We start from the raw sequence: 8920 nt of genomic DNA on the forward strand, positions 1-8920 counted from the left end.
CTAACCGTTCCCTCCAAAAAAAACCCTAATCACCCTACTCTTAACCACATTTTTTTCGAAACTTCTACCTTTCTTGTCTCTCTCACTAGATCTCTATCTTCATCTTCTACATCAGCCGCCTCATTTTCTTCTGCATCTCTCACTCTCACCCTTTCTTTCTTCGACATATGCATCAGCAGTCATCTTCAATGATCTTCTATTTCTCTCACTCTCACAGTCTTTAATTTTAATCACCCATTTATCTTGTTTTTCTGCAATGGATGCTCACGGATCTTCATGTTCTTCGTCTTGCTTACACTACTCAGTTACCCACTTCAATCTAGGCTCTTATTGTTGCGATTATTGTTCTCTTAATGATGAAAGTTCTCTTCCATCCACTCCTCTATCTAATCTGGTACCTGACACTCTTGATCCGCATGATATGGGAACTGAAGTTGGGGAAACTGAAGAGGAAGAAGTTCCAACTATCCCTGGGTTTGAGATTTTGCCAGATCCATCTATGTCCGATGCTTCTTCGATGAATGATTGTGATACAGAGGTCAGTAGTGCGTTTGATTTGGGGCCACAAAGCTTTGTCCCTCATTCATGTGTTGAAGAAGCGGGTGCATGTGTTGAAGAGGTTGATAGATCTTGGGATACTACCCCAAAACGTGAGGTGCCTGATCTTTTTCCGGATGAGTCTCCAAGCTCAAAGAAATTCAGGAATTATGTTAACCGTTTCCTTGAGAAACGCAGATTCCGTGAAGAAAAGTCAGGTTAAATTTACTAAACTTAACCTCTTATCTCTTTTAATTGTTTATATTATGATTTACTGTCAATTGCATGCCAATTAAATTTATAGTCAATTGCATGTTGGGGTTGTATCTTGGGTTTTCAATTTGAAGTTGTTAAGGGTTCACTACAAGAAAAAAGCCTATTTGCAATGGACCAATCCGTTGCGAAATAACCCTAATCCGTTGCTTATATACAGTTTGCAACGGATATCCGTTGCAAACTGGTGCGTTGCTTATATGGCGTTGCAAATGAAAAAATATGCAACGGATCGGCGTTGCTAATTTTTATGCAACGGACGTATATTTTTTGCAACGAATGATCCGTTGCTTAAATGAGGTCCACGTGGCACCTGTTTGGTCAATTATGAGACGGATTTCCGTTGCAAAAAAAAATGTTTTCCGTTGCATAGTAGAGGGAAAAGTCAACAAATTGACTTTTTAAATTAATGGATAGCCGTCACAAAACCTGTAATTTCCGTTGCAAACACAAATGCATTGACTTTTTTAATTAATGGATAGTTTGTCACAAAACCCGTAATTTCCGTTGCAAACACAAATGGGAGATTCAAGCATTCCTGCATCCATTTTCCTCCATTTCGTTACGATATCAAACAATTAAACAATAAACTTTAAAGAAGCCAACAATATAGAAACTTGGAATTGTTCATTTAGCAAATTTAAAAGAGTACATATATTGAAAACATCCTCAAAAAAAATCCATACGTAATTTGCTAAGCAATTTCGTTGTCTAGCTATTATGGAGTAATCTAGCTAATTAGTTGGGATTGATGTCGAGTTGCCACTTCCACCATCATCATTGAAGTCGTCTCGATTTTGGAATCTGTTGCTTATCACAATTTGGGTCAAAGTCAGACCCAAACTTTGCTTGTAGAAACGCCTCCATTCTTTGTACTTTGTCTTCGAGCACTTTGTTGCGGAGCTCAGTTTCAACATTTGTGCTCACAAGTCGAGGTAGTAGATGTACCTTAAACCACTTCCAATACTGTTCTCGTCGGGCAGGTTTAGTTTCACTCCAATTTGGGCCATGTTCATGATAATTACCTTTCACTGTCTTGGTCACTAACTCCGATACCTCCGGATGTTCAAACCTGTAGGTTATTACAATCTAAATGTTTATATTTAATAAGCAAATCGAGTTGTACATGTAATTCAAATGCATATTCCAAAAGGCGGTCGTTTCATTCTACAATAATACATATTTACATGAAATTTCCCCCATTTCACTCACCACTTATACTCGATGGATATTCTCAACTGATTACTTTCTATTTTGTGTCGAGTGGACTTGGGTTAGTTACACGCATAAAAGATATACTATAATAATAAATATTGACAATATAAAGGATATAACTTAATTAACTTCCATGTAAGTGGTTTTACCTCAAACCCGTCAAGTGGATCGATAGAGTTTTTTTTCTCGTAAGGCTCTATATTTCATATAACAAAAATTAGTCGGCACTTCAAACATAATTCTAATCAGTAATATCAAATATACATGATTTACCTAGTAACAGATTTTCCGTGGAAACTGCCGAGGCTCCGTATATCCTGGCAGATCACACCAATACATAGTACTTTTACTTTCAGATGGACTAATCGCAGCCAACATCCAATGATCACTTCAATTAAAAAAAGCGAACAATGAGAATATTTTCACGTAATTAGCCAGGAATGATGGGACATTAACAACCTGTCTTCCGAACAATGAGTCAACCCTAACCATGAATGATGGGACATTCACAACCTGCCTTCCAACCCTGTACAGCCACAAACACAGAAATGAATACAGGGTAGAATGCAATGAAATGATAGTGCTACTCAAACATTTGGCATTAAGCTTGTTTGCTCAACAACAGACAGCACAAAGATAGAAAAGCAGAAAATGACTCGATTCGTTGTATTCAATTCTTAAGAACTCCAAAAAGTTAGTCATTCACTAAAATGGGTTTGCAAAGCCAACTCCTAAATTACAGATAAATCAGAATACACCAACAGACAATGCTTAGATACAATCACAAACAAATTGATGCAAAAAAACCGAGACAAAAATCATAGCTTTACCAAATTTTAACACTGCCAACTCAGAAAACATTGAAAAATAGACCGTCATATCACATATATATACTCAGGCATCAGAGAGAAACAAACTTAAATATGCAAAACCTCAAGTGTCAATTACTAAGCCCAACCCGAAACCACCCGAAACTTTAACATCCGAAATTAAGCTGTAATCTGACCCGATCCTAAACAAAATGTGTAGCAACTGACAAGGCAAAAACAACCCAACTTAAATAGACCCCTTAAAAACCTGATCGGGTGACCCGTTTACCACCTCCAGTACTCTAGTACTCCAACTTATTAGCATGGTTGTTGTTGGTCTCCAACATGAGTCCAAAATAAATGTGAGGGAAATGTGCCCACTGCAGGAATAAGAAACGAAAGAGACCAATAAATTAGTTGTGGTCAAATAGCAATAATAGTTGTGTAAGACGGTTATTTTATAGTATAATAACATACTTATTTATTGATAATAACATATGGTCGTATTCTATAATTTGTGATCAAATAAATAACCAATTGATTAATTCACATTTATAAATTACTCACATTTTTGGCAGCAGTACTGAATGCTTCCCTATGGCTGATTTCCGGGTTGTTAGCCTTGATCCTCTGAATTTGCTCTCTATTATTTTTCACATAGTTTTGAAATACAAAAATTAGTATCATTTGTATATAACTTCAATGATAAATAATCACATGAGATAAATGTAATGCTCTAAATAATTAAATATAATTACTTGATAAATTGGTCGTAAGCAGACGGTACACGCTGCCTCTTCTCTGGTGCTGCAAAGTAAAAGAGGAAGTTCGAAAATCAACAAATAATTACAATTAAAGTGAACTATATATAAAAGAGGAGATGGCAAAACCTTTGGATGAGGCGCTGCGACCTTATATTCTCCCCCTCCCCTTCTAACCTTCGGCCCACTTCTTCCTTCTGCACCTCCATCTTATCCCAAACCTTTACCTGGACCAGAGCCAATGACCGCACCCCCACTGCCCCTTGCACCGGTACCACCCCCCTTGATGCCTTTAGCTTTCCTATTAGCTGGGCCCCTCCGCCGCAGGGTTGGCTCAAAGCCAACGTTGATGCGGCCCTTTCTCCCTCTTCTTGTTTAGCCAGTGTGGGGTGTGTCATTAGAGACTGTTTTGGGTCTTGGGTTTTAGGGTGGTCACTCCGCTTCCCTGGGAGTGACCCTTTCCTGTGTGAAGTTCTTGCCATCCGCGATGGGCTTGTACGTTCTAGTGTCCTTGTGAACAATGTCCTGATTGCGTCTGATTGTCTGGATGCCGTCAACTCTATTTTGCAGACTTCTGCCCCTTGTGGTCCTTACACTAACATCATTCTTGAGTGTAGGGCCCTCTTGCAGGACTCACCCCATTTGAAGCTGATTTTTGAGAAGAGGACGGCTAACCGTGTGGCGGATGCTATTGCACATCACTCCGTCCATGATACTAGTTCTCTTTTAGGTTGTTTTGAGTGGGCTCTTGCCCCTCCTTTTGTTGTTGAACTTTGTATTAGTGACTCTGTTTTGGCCTCTGTGCCTTTATCCCCCGACCCGCCCCCGTGATGTACTCTAAACTTTGTTTTCTTTAATACATGTTCCTTCCATCCAAAAAAAAAAAAAGTGAACTATATATACCATTCTTGATAATCATTTGTTTACTTATGATTAAAATAGCCTCATAAAAAAAAGTGAACAAATGATTAAGACGGAAAGTACATAATAACAATTTGATAATATAATAATAATTAGCATGGATACGTGCGTCGGTTTACGACCCTTTCCTCAGTAGAAATGTTTGTTACATTAGGGGAAGGTGATCTAAGTGATACCAAAGACAAGAGTATATAAAAATGGGGCTCTATATCTTGCTCATTTCATTTCATTTCACAACTGACATTCACAACAGAATTCACAATTTCACACCCACTTACACTCTCTCTAGTTTCTCTCTTTCTCCTTGTGTTGGAATTTGGAAATTGGATTAAACGAATAGACTAGAGCCATTATCAGAAGAACCCTTCAATGAAGATGAAATTAAAAAACTTTCAAAGAAGAGTTATACATTGAAGAATTGGGTTAAGAATTATTCTTTCATAAAAAATCTAGCCATCCACACATCCCAACCCACCTCAGAAGACCCTGCCCTTAGCCGAACCAACCCTAATTACACTGCCACATTCGACCAACCTAAAGTTAGGTGAACATTATGCCACTACTGAACTCTGACATACAAGAATTTGAACCAACTAAACATTCAAATGAGATATTATCAAGTCACAAGGTGAATTAGTAAAAATTAAGTGAATTATTAAATAAAATCGCTAAAAAGAGTTTAAGCGTGAATACATCAAATGCGATGAACTTTAAAGCTTGTTCCTCTACTGGAATTTCGTGGTTTATTTATAGTACTCGGTATGAACAAACAAATTATGAATATGTCTAGTACAACTGCACAAATACTAAACCCTAACATCACCAAATACTAACCCTAACATCACCATAAATTAAATTAATTATTGTCTTAAAGGTAGCAATTTAATGAATTAACTGAAGAATATAATGTCGATTGTAGTATTGTCTTAAAGCTAACATTAAAAAGTAGTGAAAAATGCTCTTACCAAGAGCAAGAACGATCGACAACGAAAAGGCGAGCGACCAGGGACACCAGGTGGTGGCGGAGTCGAGTCGAGCGACCACGGACAACAAGGGGCGAGACCGTGCTAGATAGGGTGAAAGCGATTATTGTTGGTGTTTGAAAGAAAGCGATGGAAGTTGTGTATGAATGGAGACGACAAGTTTGATACTTCATTTAGGGTTTTACAAATAGAACGGTGGTGAAAGGGACCGTTCTCTTTGTTTTTTTAAGGAGAACGGTTTTAGCTATTACCCGGTCTCAATATTAATTTAAGACGGTTGGTCAAACTTAACCGTTCTCTTTGTTAATTTACGAGTACGGTTGGAATAAACAACCGTTCTCTTTTGGAGTAATATATGCGTGCCATGACTAAAAATAAGAAACACACTGGTTCCGCTATCAACCGTTCTTTAAGTGGCGTTCTCGTAGACTTAAATTGTATTAGTGATTTGGGGTTGTGAATTTTGACTTGTCTAAATAGTATAAAAGATGAGTTTTTAATAAAGAGGGAAAATGGAAATAAAACCCGCGCATGATGGTTTATTGGGAATTGTAGGAGTTTAACCAATATGCAACGGATAGGCATTACAAAATCCGTTGCATAAATTAACCAGCTTTAAATTTATTAGGCGGGTAAATAGATATGACGCATATCCGTTGCAAATTTTCATTAAGCCGTTACATAATTTAATATCCGTTGCAAATTTTCATTTAGCCGTTGCATAATTTAATATCCGTTGCAAATATAATAATATCTGTTGCAAGTAATACTTAGCAACGGCTTATACAGTTCGTTGCAATTAGTCCGTTGCAAATCAGCCTTTTTCTTGTAGTGGTTTCTGTAGTTGTTGGTATTCTGTTGTGGTTTTCCTGCTGGTTAGAGTTGTAAGTTAACAAAGCACCTGTAATTTTATCTGCAAAAATTACTGTAAATTCATCTGTAGCTTCACTGTAATTTGAACATGCGTCTGTAAAATCATCTGCAAATGTTGCTCTGCTCATGTTTTTCCTGTTTTTTTTTTCCTGTGGGGTTGTCTGTAGTTTTACCCAATGATTTTGCATAACAATTCAATTCATCTGTAAATTCATTGTAAAGTGACTGAAAAATGACACTAATCTTGAAATTGATGTCTCTCTCGTCATGTTTTCCCTGTTTTTTTTTCCTGTGGTGTTGCCTGTAGTGTCACATAATGACTTTGCATATGTATACATTCATCTGTAAATTCACTCTAATTTGATTGTTAGATGACTCTAATCTTAAAACTGATGTTGCTCTGCTCATTTTTTTCCCTGTTTTTTTTTTTTTCTGTGGTGTTGCCTTTACTATCACGTAATGACTTTCCATCTGTATACATTCATCAGTAAATTGAGTGTAAAATGATTGTAAATGACTCTAATCTTCAAAATAATGTCTCTCTGGTCATGTTTTTCCTATTTTCGTTTGTGGTGTTGCTTAGGGTGTCACCTAATGATGATAATTTTGAGGATTTTTGTTGTTGTTAATATCTGTCTTACCCCATATTCAAATTAAGATTTTATGCAACCAAATCTTAGATAGGCTAAGGAGGCAGTATCTTCATCATTTCATGCCACCCCAATCTAAGATTTGGATGCATATAATCACCACTTCATGCCACCCCAATCTTAGATTGGTTAAAGAGGCATAAAATGTAAGCATTTGTAAGCTCAATGATGAGTGGGTCATTAGTCCCTGAGAGCTTATTTGGTGCTGGCAGTTGAAGTCCTTCCTTTTCTAACCCAATGAAACTTTATGTTAGGATCTTTGGTTGACTTAGTTGTGTCTTACCCCATGAATAATTGTTCACTTTATGCCATCACAATGAAACTTTGGTTTATGAGGCATTAAAGCATTTGTAAGCTCAATGATGAGTGAGTCATTAGTCCCTGAGAGTGTAAGTGTTGCTGCCATCAATGATGACATTTGTGTGTATGAGAATAGGTACATGATTTTAAGTATTTTCAACCACCAAATGTACATTTGAACATGAATTCTTGCATTTCATTAGACATGATTACATTTCATTTCATGAACTGAAACATTCTTGCATTTCATTAGACATGATTACATTTCATACAATAACAAAAAAAAAATGACCACTATAAGTTGTTAAATGATCATTCAATAAGATGTCTACGTAGTAAACATGCAGAACAATTCTAACAATTGTTCTGATAATGTTTCCTACTGAAACATCCACCAAAAAATAGATTTGACTAAAAAATTTTCATTTCACTGTAAGATTAAGGAAATATTCTTCTTCCCTTGCAACTGCTACTTCCATTTCCATTTCCGTGTCATTGACTTCAATGGGAGGTACTGCCTCTACTAGAGGCAATAGTACCATTCCCTCTCTTAGCTCATTAAGATCACTGCCCTCTCCCATTTCATTCAAATATGCTAAACACTCCCTCACTAAATTTGCATCAACTGTTAAGTTTGTTGGGAGTATTCTTTGTCTAAGAAGTTTCTCCTTACTCATGTGAGGAATATCAAAGCTGTTGTGTCCCTTGCATTTCATGATTTCCACCATGACTGATTGTAAAGTGAGATAGTTGAAGTTTAACTTCATGGTTTCATGATCTCTAAATGCTGAGTGTACATTACCCACTAATTCATCAACAGTACTGGTCACTTCATCATTTTGAAGTGTTTGTAAAGACCTAAAAAACCCTAGATCATTGATGTTCATATCAGAACTATTTGGTGGTTGAAATGCTAGATGAATGTTAAACCCGCCTGAGCTGGCAATGATGTGAACTCCTATTTACGCACATTTAGTCCCCTAACTAGCCTAGTTCCTATGCTTTTTAGTATGTATTAGGGTCGTTTCTTGTCTTTAGCCTCCTTCTATGCATATTCTATGAGGTTTGGTGTCCTTTGTAGGAGAAGAGCACTAACTTGACTATATGGAGTGAAGCGGAGCTAAACTGATAACATATAACGACCAAGCACCAAAGATGAGACTAACACTAAAGGCCTAAACCAATAAATCAAGTAAAAAGGGCAATGATGAAGACCCCCACGACCCCTCGGCGATCCCCATGGATCTTGAGGCAGTCAAAGAAGAGGAAACCATGCTGGCTCACGATTCGAGCGTCCCAAGCTCAGACCGGGCGTCTCAATGATCAACCCGAGCGTCCCGAGCATAGGACGAGCGTCTCTCCCTGCAGATTAAGCATCCAAACAAAGGCAAGACGTGGGATTCCTCCTGGGACTTGCAAGGCTCTAATATTCTTTTAAAAGGGTCTAATCGTCATTTAAGCCCTTAGTTAACCTAATCCTTGTACTACTATATATACCCCTCTTGTATTTAGGGAGAAGGAGAGAGCCCTCTTAGTGGAGGCAAAGCTTTCTTAGATTAGATTAGGAGTAGATTAGAATATATTAATCTTAATCATTC

Source organism: Silene latifolia, chromosome 2, assembly GCF_048544455.1.
Source record: "Silene latifolia isolate original U9 population chromosome 2, ASM4854445v1, whole genome shotgun sequence".
In the NCBI taxonomy this organism is placed as follows: Eukaryota; Viridiplantae; Streptophyta; class Magnoliopsida; order Caryophyllales; family Caryophyllaceae; genus Silene; species Silene latifolia.